The sequence below is a fragment of the Heliangelus exortis genome, chromosome 4, assembly GCF_036169615.1.
Source record: "Heliangelus exortis chromosome 4, bHelExo1.hap1, whole genome shotgun sequence".
NCBI classification, from domain to species: Eukaryota; Metazoa; Chordata; class Aves; order Apodiformes; family Trochilidae; genus Heliangelus; species Heliangelus exortis.
In genome coordinates, this window is record NC_092425.1 from 1728551 (window position 1) to 1740813 (window position 12263).

General features: G+C 39.1%; 1 long non-coding RNA gene across 2 annotated transcripts in view; it reads left to right on the forward strand.

Annotated features, from left to right (window-relative positions):
* The first annotated feature begins 595 nt into the window (after nucleotides 1-595).
* The window catches only part of LOC139795656 (uncharacterized), a 31746-nt gene continuing 20078 nt past the window's right edge, over nucleotides 596-12263 (forward strand). Inside the window, exon 1 of one of the 2 annotated variants that reach the window (XR_011725630.1) lies at nucleotides 596-669. This is a non-coding gene — a long non-coding RNA (uncharacterized lncRNA). Of the gene's footprint in view, nucleotides 670-11337; nucleotides 11512-12263 lie in introns of those variants that run through there. The other variant, XR_011725631.1, reaches the window with a different exon arrangement.

The window sequence follows — 12263 nt, forward strand, 5'->3', positions numbered from 1 at the left end:
GCGATTCGCACGCGGGGGCGCGTGGGATGTGGGTTTATAGAGAGGAGGGGGAGGCGGGGGGGCAGCACTTCCGCCCCCTCGGCAGCTACTTAAGCACCCGGGACACCCTCGCTTGCTCCCCCCAGATACAGAGAGAACCAGCGAGTACCACCGGTACCGGTACTATGCCTTTAGCAGGTCCTCTAGGAGCGGTTCGGTCCGGTTCGGGGCGGGCGGGCTGGCTGGCTGGCTGTCTACGACCGTTGAGGGGGGCGCGCGTGGCGACCGTTGAGGGGGGCGCGCATGGCGACCGTTGGGCTGGGCGCGCGTGGCGACCGTTGGGCTGGGCGCGCGTGGCGACCGTTGGGCTGGGCGGGCGAGGCGACCGTTGAAGGGAGCCGTTTGAGGCAGGCAGGCAGGCGTTGGAGCCGCCGCCATTTCCCAGCTCGGGGGACAAGCGCAGGGGCAGTGGGGCTTAAGCCGCGTGAGAGGAGGCTTGGTGGGTGAGGAAAGTTGTTGGGGTTTTAGTTGATTTGTTTGTTTGTTTGTGTTCTTCCAGGGCTGGGTGGGAAGGAGGTGTTTGCTGACGGAACGAATTTGTTTTTTCTGCAGGGTTAGGGCTCCGGGGGTTGGTGGCAAAGGGCAGAGGCGTACGGGGAGATTCCTGTGGGGAAATGGGATTTTTCACAGGTTTTTTTTTTTCAAGTATGTTGGAGAAAGGAAAAAACTTTCGTGAGGTGTTTTCTGCATAAAGCTGAGTGCTTTTTGGGGTTGGCATGGCTAGGCAAAGGTGTTTCTTTCTGCCTTCCTTTCGATGCTGGAGCTCATGTTACTTGTTTGCATGTATTCATCATAAATTGTGTCAGAATTTTTGTTTATTACCTCAGGAGAGTTTCAAATAACTTCCCTTTGCAAGTAGTCCTTAACTGCAAGTGGTATTGAATGCACCTGTTAGTATCTTGCCCTACACAACTTTCCTGAAGAGTTGGAGGTCTGGCACCAAAAATTCAGAAAATTAAGACGATATGTTAATTCTATCTTATGTGTAGATGCACTCTGAGGTAGTCGTAGTTGGGTGTCACCTGCTGTGTTATTAATTAAAAACATAGCATCCTTTTTCAGTCTCAGAATTCACTCAGAATCCAGCCTGGCAGACTTTACACAGAAATACTGGGTCTTTTGTTTGTTTTTATTGGTGCTTGTCACATGCCTTCGTGGTTAAAAGCGTTACTATGTGTTTTGTTGTTTCCTTGGAATGTATCATCACCCTATTTACTACTGTAAAAAAAAAAAAAAAAAAAAATTCCTTAAGGAACCTACATGTAAATGAGGCATAGGGCTGAATCTGAACCCAGGACCCCCTGATTCCTTGTCTTTGGGTTTATTCTTCCTTATTCACAGGAATACTGTGTATTTATTGCTCCTGTTTCCTTCGCATGCCTTGAGAAGGCTCAGCAATGCTGAAATCAAATCATTGCCTGCAAAGCTGGGCAATCAATAAAGGAGAAATGAAAGATGTGAAGCCAGATGCCAGAGGTTGGAATTGCTTGCAGCACGGAGCTCTGTTTTATCTTCCTGACTCCTCTATTAGGCAGGACAATATTTTATTCTCATTTCATGAATGAGGAGTCAGGAAAAATATCTCGAGGCCTGACTCTCCAAGGGTGACTTAATACTTTGGTTTACTGTTCTGGTTCACCATTTTAAATGACTGCTTCAGGTGGCAAGGCAGCTTTTCCTTTTTTTTTCCTTTTTTTTTCCTTTTTTTTTCCTTTTTTTTTCCTTTTTTTTTTCCTTTTTTTTTTCCTTTTTTTTTCCTTTTTTTTTTCCTTTTTTTTTCCTTTTTTTTTTCCTTTTTTTTTTCCTTTTTTTTTCCTTTTTTTTTTCCTTTTTTTTTTCCTTTTTCCTTTTTTTTTCCTTTTTTTTTCCTTTTTTTTCCTTTTTTTTCCTTTTTTTTTCTTTTTTTTTCCTTTTTTTTTCCTTTTTTTTTCCTTTTTTTTTCCTTTTTTTTCCTTTTTTTTCCTTTTTTTTTCCTTTTTTTTCCTTTTTTTTCCTTTTTTTCCTTTTTTTCCTTTTTTCCTTTTTTTCCTTTTTTTCCCTTTTTTTTCCCTTTTTTTTCCCTTTTTTTCCCTTTTTTCCCTTTTTTCCCTTTTTTCCCCTTTTTTCCCCTTTTTTCCCCTTTTTTCCCCTTTTTCCCCTTTTTTCCCTTTTTTCCCTTTTTTCCCTTTTTTCCCTTTTTTCCCTTTTTTCCCTTTTTTCCCTTTTTTCCCTTTTTTCCCTTTTTTCCCTTTTTTCCCTTTTTTTCCCTTTTTTCCCTTCCCTTCCTTCCCCTCCCTTTTCCCCCCCCCCTTTTCCCCCCCCCCCTTTTCCCCTTCCTTTTTTTCCCCCTTTGTTTTTTCCCCTCCCTTGCCTCCTCTTGTTCCCCCCCCCCCTCTTTTCCTTCTTCCTCTTTTTTTTTTTTTTTTTTTTGTTTTTCTTACAGCAGCAACTATTTTGCATCACACCAAAGTCACCATTTTAGACACAGAGCAAGCTGCTCTAGTGGGAGGTGTCCCTGCCCATGGCATGGGGGGTTTAGAACTCGGTGATCTTACAGGTCCTTTCCATCCCTGAGAATGCTGTTATTACGATTCTGTTACCAAGTGCAGCAGTGTAATGACACGGGTATTACAGCCCATTCCCAGCTGCTCTCATACAGATGGAAACAGCAGAGGAGAAAGGCAAAGTGACTTTTGCATGTTGTGTAATGGGGCAGTTGTAGGTAAAATATCAGAACTCTGTCCTGCTTTGCTTTCTACACAAGGCTGGCTGTAAAATTGATATAGTTACTAGTACCTCACCTTGGATAGACAGGGTTTTCTGCCTAGGCTTGCACTGTTGTGAGCTGATTTAAAGAAAAAAAAGGCATTAGAGTTGCTTTGGGTGGATTGCCCAAGGATTGTCCAGCTGCAAACTGCTTGGCATGCTTGGTGGGAGAGACAGGTTTGATACTTGTCAGCACGTAGTGAGAAACCCAGCTTGGATTACCTTCTTTATGCAGATTTGGTTAAACATGGTAGAGACAAAACATCCATAATGCACAATTCTGGGTGACATCTGCCTTCATGTGAGACAGGAGGCACAGAGCTTGTTGGTGGCTGTGCCACGTTTGAGTTACCACTCCTCCCTGCAGTCATTTATATAAATACTGTCACCTGGATCTTCCCCTGTGCATCCTTTATTTCCATGATGTACATTTCTGTGCCTCCAGCTGTTTCTGGGGCACTGTTTGCATACAGGAATTCTGTGAGGGAATCCAGGAAGTGAACAGACAGAGATAATACTTGGTTTTTGTTTTTCTCAGGAATTGGGGCTTGCTTGAATTTTCAGTAGCCTTTAGAAACCTGAATTATTTCACTATTAGAGACAAAACAGGTCTCAAGAATGTGATGTGATTAAAAATCTCAGTGATCTAGTAGTGGAGTTTTGAAGCAGATTCAGGAACAACATCGTAATATGAATAATTAATATTACTACTAATAATGTCTTAGTAATTTGAGGATTGAATAAGCCAGTACTGCAAAAGCTACTCTCATCTGTTTACAGCCTTTTTATTCTGAAAGGAAGCTTCTGTGTTTTATTATTGTTGAAACATTTTGATATTTCTGCAGTGATAAACAAAAATGCAATACTGGGATATTTTAACACTGAACTGCCTCCTTAAAATATAAAAATGGAAATCTTCACCATGGATAAAGAAGTTACTTTAATGTGTATTCTGGATGCAAAATTTTGGGGCCAGTCTGTTGGCTAGAAACTTTTAGACTTTAAAATTATATTGTTTGAAGAAAATAGGATCCATTAAGCTTTGAAACTGAAGTGCCTTATAATTAACACAAAGCTCTCAGCTGCCTTCAGAAGTGTTGGGTTGCTGATTTGGAAGTTATTTCTAACAAGATATTTACCTTATGATAATTCTCTCTGGCTTCCATTGTGTTGCACACACTCAAGTTTGAATATAAGCAGTTGACCACCCACTTTTGAGTAGTTTTATTGCTGATGCCACAGTGAAGGTGAAAGAAAGAAGCTATCTCAGCTTCTGAAAATAAGAATATTTGTGTACATGGGCTGAACAACCATAGTGCTGCTGTTTCCTTATCTGTTTTTCTCTTGAAATGCATGAGAAAGAGCATTGCTGGGAGCATTTTGATAGCTTACTCTGATTTGCTTGTAGGTAATAAGGAATGTTTTAATTCCTCTAATAAGCTCCTCTAATTAGTGCCACGATGCACACAGCAGCAGTAGCTTGTAATTTTTTAATTATATCCTCCTGAGAGGTCCAGTCATTTCTGGCTATCATTAAGAAAGGAAAGTTGTCTTGACCTTTTGGATAAATCTAAGGCTATTACAGTATGTTCTGTGATAAACAGCTACATTTTATTAAATGTATTTTGCAAACAAAAGTGGCACCAGTGGTATTTAGAATGGCATTTTAAATATCTAGGCATTTGGAGGCTGCCATGGATGTGAGAAGCAAGTCATGAATACCAAGATCTGAATTTTAAACTGGGATCCATTTCATGTGAAAATATTGACTATTATTTAGTGTTCATTGTGTCCCTGCACAGTAAGAAAGGAAGGGCTGGTATTAAACCACAGAGGATAATTTGTTATGGCAGGCCTGACAGCTACAGCAAACTGGTCTTAAGCAGTCCCATCATTATTTGTCAATGTTTCTGTGATTTTTTGTGTACAATTAGCAGCTTACTCATGTTTGACACTGAGATGGTTCAATCAGAGGCACAGCAGAGTTAGGAAATAGTCCTTTTGGTTTCAGTTCTGCTTAACAAATGACTGGAAAGTTGATACAGGTGTTTATAAATAACTACAGTAGCTCTGGTTCATTGGTTCTTGTAAGCCTAGGGGTGATGGGCACTCATTTTTATTATATGACCCATTGCAAACTAAGGACTTTATTGCCAGATAGGAAATGCTATGAAAGAAATGTACAGCACTAAGTACAATTAAATTTTAACAGTATATTGAAGTAGGTTTTATGGTAAGCAAAAAGTTGAAACAAATGCAATAACTTTGTCAAGTTCCATATTTCTTACCTCTGTACCTACAGATAAACCAGCTCCAAAGGAGTTGCTGAATCTTGCCAAGTTTCGTAGCTGAAAAAAACAACTCAGAATATCTTTCCCCTTTTCCACTAGAATGTCTTAGTAGATGTCTTTACTTCTTAACCTCCTCATTTTATAAGGAAACTTTTCCTCCTCTATTCTGAAGTCCAGAGCTCCTACTCCCATTCCTGGTTCCTCTCTCTGCCTTTGTGGAACACACTCCAGCAGCTTCGTGCTTCTGCACATGAGTTTGGGGTAAAGAATTTGGAAGGAATGAGGAGACTGCATTCTTACCAGGTTCTTAGTCTTTATAAATTAAAATCTAAACCTTTTGCTAAAGCAAAGCCTCTTAAAACCACAAGGGGAACACCCCTCTCATCACCCAAGTGATGTATTAGCCAAGTAAAGAATCTTCTTAGAAAAAGTAAATATAATATCAGACTAAAACACTGTCCTGCAAACCTGGCTGAGATCCTGTGAAGTTCACTGGTTCATTCAACTGAGATTACACAAACTGTTCTTTTCATGCCTTAATGTCTCTTTACCCTCAAATCTTTGCAGTGTTGGGCAAATGCATGTGTTTTGCCTCAAAGCAAGCTGTCAAAATGTAATGAAGTAATGATTTTCTCCTTTGCTGTTTATATTTTTTGATAAAAAATGTCGAGTGTTTTTTTGGTCATTCTTTACATAGCACTGGGGGAATATTAAGTCATGAAGAATAAATAACTTGTTTACTGTAGTCAATGAAAAGTGGCATTGGTGGGGTTTTTCTTAATATCAGACTAGAGGTATGATTGAACTAGTAAGCATTAGTTGTTTTCCTCACAGAAAATATGAAAAATCCTGGAAGTTTTTGAAAAAACAGAAGGCTGTGTGGATTGGCATATACAAATAGAACTTCTAAGAAATTGTATAATGTGAATTTTAGACATTTTCATACAGTGCACACTTCTATTATTCATCCTTTTCATTTATTCATGAAACGTTTACAGTTTAAATAGCTGGAAGGAAAAAACATAGTATGGGCTTGAATGAATAGAACAAGACAGTTTAGAGACTGAAAAAAAGGCTCCATCTTAAGTAATGTTAGTGCATTCTGTGAAAATGGAAGGCAAAACACAGTCCAGGCTTCAAAGCAGTTTAATGCTAATATGATGGTGGGCACTAAATGAAAGCAAGCAATAATTCTATGAGAAGCCACAAGTATGATGTTCCTTTAATTTATTTAGATTTGTGTGATTGAAAAGACATGAGCACTTGCTCTTTGTTAAACTATAATATGCATGACTGACATAAATCAATATTTTAATTAATAAAACCATACAGCTAAATGCATGTCTTCTGACTTTGGTTTGCTTCCTTTTAAATGTATGAAATACAGTGGGGAAACTGGTAGATATGCAGTATTTAGTATTCAACCCTTCACCGTGTGGTGTTTTCTCTAAGGTTTTGTTAATAATACTTAATTTAGCATTCATGTAATTTAGTTATGACTGATGGGCATGGAACATGAGCCAGGACTGTGCTTGAGCATCAAAAGGAGCAGAACCAGGCCAGAGGAAAACTGGGGAGGGACTTTTTAACAGGGCTTGTAGTGATAGGGCAAGGGGGAATGGCTTTAAAATTGAAAAAGTTACATTTAGATGGGACATCAGAAAGAAATTCTTTAGTGTCAGGGTGGTGAGACACTGGCAGAGGTTGCTCAGGAAGGTTGTTGCTGTTGATCTTCATTTTTTTTCTCAAATGCCTTTTCTTTGTTCAGGGGAACTGGTTTATGAGTCTTAATTTAGTTTTACTTCAAAACATCTTGAGTAGATCTTTTAATAATTAACATAGACCAAACAACATCTTTGAGTATCAAAATTATTGCAGATGTGTCCAGGAAAGAGTAAGCAGCTTAATCTCACTTTTAATACTTAATGATAATTTACATTTCAAATTTAGCTTAAAAACACTTTTTTTTTAAAGGTAGGGCTAAGTTACCAGAAAATTTTGTAAAGATTGCATCAAATGATATATTGAGCACCCTTTCCAAGCAAGGCTTTTTAATATGTAGAAAATCAAATAAAATGCAGAAAACACCCTTTTTTCCTCCACCTTGACAAAGTGTCTACTACCAGAGCATTTCACTGGATCTCCAGTTGCTGTAGATTTTCTCCCTGTAAAAATGTAAAGCCAGTTCCCCAGCTATTGTGTCAGAACAGCATTATTTAATCAATGAAGCCTCGTTGCTATGCACCAGCAGAGGAAATTTTGCCAGTGTTGTAGTGAAAACTCCTAGGGTTTTCATACTTGCATTCTGGTTTTGTAAAACCATAACCTTATCAAAACTTCTAAATTTGTTTTTCTCCTGTATCAATTCTGTCCCCTGTTCAAGACTAACCATTTTAAAAGGGGATCTTGAATGCATGAAACAGTTTAATGATTGAATTGGAGGAAATATTTCCAGTTAAAGTTTAAGGCAGATACTAGAGTTATCAGTTTGGAAACAAGTGCTTTCTGCTTACAGGGTGCGTTCAGGGCAGTTCTAGAATCTTTGTCTTAAGGCAGTAGAGAGGAAGCTGAGATGGCTTTAACACAGAGAAGTCAGCTTTCTACTGAGGTTGTTGCTAATTGTTTTATTTAGCTTTGTCTCTAACTCTTAGCTCTGTCATTGCTCATTTTATGAAGCTACACATATTTATGTGATGATTTTCTTCCTTCTGAGTCCTGTATCATTAGCATGAATGCTGTTTGAAAGGTCAAGAAAAAAAATCGTGTTTGTTTAATACTGATTACAGATTTGTCTTGCTTTTTTTCTGGTATTTGAGTTTTTGGGTGACTGTCACATATTTGTCAGAAAGGGAAAAAGGAAAGAACCTGAAACCAGAGGATGCTTTCCTATAGCCTCATAGCTTTGACATGTTATACATCAAATAGGGAACTGCTTCTCACACTTCTTTGATTTCTGGGTGAATGCACTAAGTAAACGAGTTGCATTAAAAATGGATTTTAAAGCAGTCTGCAAAACAGCAGATCATCAAGCATTTTGATTTATGGGGTGTCAGGACCCCTGCCTGGATACCTTGATGACTTGTGGTAAGGGAAACACAATAGTTTTAGAAAGCTAAAGAAATGTATCTGAGGTGCTGGAACAGGATGCCCAGAGAAGCTGGGCATGCCCCATCATTGCAGTTATTCCAAATCGGGTTGCAGGGGGTCTTTGAGAACCTTGTCTCTTGAAACCTGCCCTGTCTGTGATAGGGGATTGGACTGGATCATCTTTAAAAGGTCCCTTCCAACCCAAGCCATTCTGTGGCTCTGTGACTGCTCAGAGGGTTCTGCCAGATAGTTATTGGTCTCAGCTATGATCTGCAATTTAGAAACTGCTGTGATGCAACCTTATGGCTAATGCAGAGTGTTTGCATTACAAATGCAGGCAACACAAAAATCTCTGTAAGCAGGAATTGTAGTAAGTGGTGATATTTATTGGAAAACACTGTGAGATGATGGGGATTGATGATCAGTGTCTGCCAAGCCCCAGGTGTACGGATGGCACTACTGAATGTGTAAGACATCTTCTCTGTTTGACACAGCAGTGCTGCTGAATGAACTCCCCAGATCACAGCACTCAGAAACACAGCAACTTCCCCAAGATGTTACTGCTTGCCAGATCAGTGCTTTCTGTTTTGTTGCATCTGCACAATTTTGAGGTACTTGTGACAGAGATAAATATTCTGCATTTCATGAGACTGTTTCCCCCAAGAGTAATTAATATTTGCAGGACATGTTTTCCATTCTGTTTCTTCTTTGGAAAGAACTATGAGATAAGAATTTGCAAGAAACTGAAGTAACAGTGGAGTGAAGGGGGCAGAAAACAAAACAAAACAAATACCAAAACCAAAACTACAACAGAAAGCAGAAGCAGCAAAGAAGTTGAATGTAAATGAGCACAGTTTAAATACAATCATATATAAAAAATTCCCTGAGGGAAGTCAAGGTGGACACATCTAGAGAGATCCTGGTAGGAGAGAAAGTGGCAGTAAATAAAAAAAAGTTAAAGAATTAAAAAAAGAAGGAAGAAAGAAGTAAAAGGACTATTCAGTCTACCTTAACAGTGACATTTTGAAATGGTGTTTTAAAAAAATGCTTCTTATTTATATATGTATAATATAGTGCAAAGGGAAACTCTGAGTGGGGGTTGCTTCTAGTAGCAATAGCATCAGTTAATGCAAACTTGATGCAGCTCATTCAGGTTTTTGTGTGACCTTAAAGACTTGCTCCACAGCAACCATAAAAAAAGTAATGTGTTAATTCCACTTGTTATACTGCCGTTATGGTGTGTTTTCTCTTCATGATTTGTTTGTGTCTGAAGCATTTCTGATTTGGCTGAGAATATTCTGCTAAAATTTAGCAAAAGTTTCATTTGCTCTCAAGGAGGATATACAAATGACCCATGATTTTGGCCCTGTGATGGTGATAGAGGAGGATGTGTATCTTGAAACAGAGAATTGATTTCTGACCTCTGTATCCCGTGTTGGTTTGGTCTTGTTCATTAGAAATTCCTCTCTGGTCAACCTCATTTTGCCCACTCCCAGCCTCAGCAAGCTTAGTGGGAAGGAGGATGAAGACATGAGACTTGATTCTACACGGATAGAGCAGGTTTTTGTTTGCACATACAGTGTAGAAATTAGCAACAGAAGGTACATAAATGATGAAAATATTATTATTACATGCTAGTTAAATAGGCTTTGAGAATGGAAATGTAGGCTCTCTGGCTGGTACAGCGATGGCAGGAATGTCCATGCTTTATGATAATTGCTTTAATTGGAACAGGTGTGCCACAGTGCTGCAGCAATTTAGCTACTTCATCATCTCACTCTTAAAGTTTACAAATAGGTTTTTATAATTATTTCCATTAGCAGAAGGTCTCTGAGAAGCAACATGACTTGGAAATATTTTCCATTATCTGCAAGTAGTTCTAAAGTGCTTTCTGCTGTCCTTCCCTCGATGAATCCATTTTGGCTTGCTTCAGGGGATTTGGCTTGCAGAATTCCAGCAACCAAGAGCTCAAGATGCATTTTGAGAGACATTTACTGGATGTGTGTCAGGTACACTGACTGGGAAAATCAATGCCTCGTGCATGGGTGAGGGGCAGTTCATTATGCTAAGGGCACTGATGAGTGCAGAATGAAATACTCTCATTTTGTTTCCAAATATTAAATTGCAGTGGGTGTTTGGAGAGCCAGTGAAACTTTATCCATGTTTTTTTATCATTCTAGGTGAATAGAGTAAGCAATATGAAGAGATGAATGACTAAATCTTTGTGAAAAGATTGCAAAGGGGCCATGAGACTAAAAGTGGCTTATTTCTGGAGTCTCTTGAACTCCAAGTATGTGTGCTTGCCATCCTCACCCTGCCCAAACGGAAAGGGATCATCCTGAGATTAGAAGAAAGGTTCTGCAAACCTCTGAGCAGAGATGGGGGTTTGGGCCTCTTATGCTTCCTCATGTTTCTCATGTTCCATTTTTTCTCATTGTCAGGACCACTGATTATACCCATACTTTTATCACAGAGAGTTAAATGATCGGGGAGAGGCAAACTGGAGGAGATGCCTCAGAGAGAAAATACATCTTTTCCAAGCCCTAGGTGTCTTAAAAGACATGGGCTTAAGACTCTCTAGTTGGAAAAAGCATGTTTTTTCTGGGAAATGGGAACTCGTGCATTCACCATGACATTTTATTTGGACAGTGAGGCTAGGATTTTAAGACAGATAAAAGCCTAGTCAGATGAGTGTAAGTTTTTAGCATGGGAAGATACTCGTCGTAATTCTGGAGAATCAAGCCTGCTGCTCATGAAATAACTAAAGATGCAATGGATGTCATTCTATATTGCTTATGTTGCCCAAATTTTTCATCAATATGTTATGAGAAAGTGAAGCTTCTGTTTTGTGCTTTTCCACTTCTCCTTTGAGGTATTCAGCAGCTGCACTTATTTTAACAAATTTTCACTGATGGGCAGTAGCTCATTACATATTGAGAGTCCATAAACTTCTTTCTTATATCTTTCCTTTTAAGACTGCCATTAAAAAAATAAAATAATCTACCCCTCCCCAAGTGAGGACATCTGTGACAGGAAGAAGTAAAAGGGATTAGTTTTCTTTTTTCCCTAGCTGTTATCTCCTTTCTCAACATACTGCTTGAGAATAATTTGAAAGGAGCTTTTCTTCACACAGCTATAAAAGCAATCAGAATTGAGGCAAGGATTGTAAACAGACTTGGGTTACTTTTTCCTTAGGGTTGACTGTAGCAAGCTCATTGTGTGAATCTAGGAATTCCTGGGCAGCTGAGTGAACAACAGGCTATGACATGGTTGTGCACCAGTACCCCAACTGGAGAAGGCTGTGGGTGACCTGAGAAATGTGATGATCCATCTTTCAGTTAGAACTTTGGTAAATGTTCAAATATGACTTTTTTACCAATGCATCCAAAGGCTGTAGGGCTGCAAAATCCTACCTTCAACTGAAATCAACTTTATTTAAGTCAGCCACAGCATGTTCATGCTGATTTGCTGAAAAAAAACTGTAGTAAAATGCATCTATCTAGAAGTAAAGCACACCTACAAGCACTAAGCCTTTAAAAGTTGGGGAGTAAATTGTCATCTGGGCTCTTCTAAATCCAGTAGTGTTAATACTCAGGATGTGTTATGGAGCAGCACTTACTTGTAATCATGTAGACACTTTTACAAAGTTGTGAGGTTCATTAGCTGATCTTTAGGTTTATTTCATTTGCCTTTCCATTGTGTTCAGTGCATTACAGAATTCTTAACACGTCCTTTCACTTTCTAGTGTATTGTTTTGTTTTGTTTTTCCCCCTCCTTATTACCTTTTAATTGTTGCTGAAAAAAAAAAAAAAAAGATATTCTTTTGCTTTAAGTACACAAGTTCTTGATTCCTGCTTGGACACCCTCATCTGCAAAGACATTCATCTCCCATTTGGTTCTCAGGGTTCAGCAGATGCTGCCAAAGGAGGCTTCAATTGGTATGTTTCACAAGATGTGCTTTTTTGGGCAGCCACACACCAGTAACTGGAGAACAGTTCTGCTTGTCAGAAGAACCCTTCCAGGTTATAGATGACTGCATAAATTCCCTCACTGTTTGTCACTGCTGAACTAATAATGCATTTTATTTCTACCTTTGAGTCA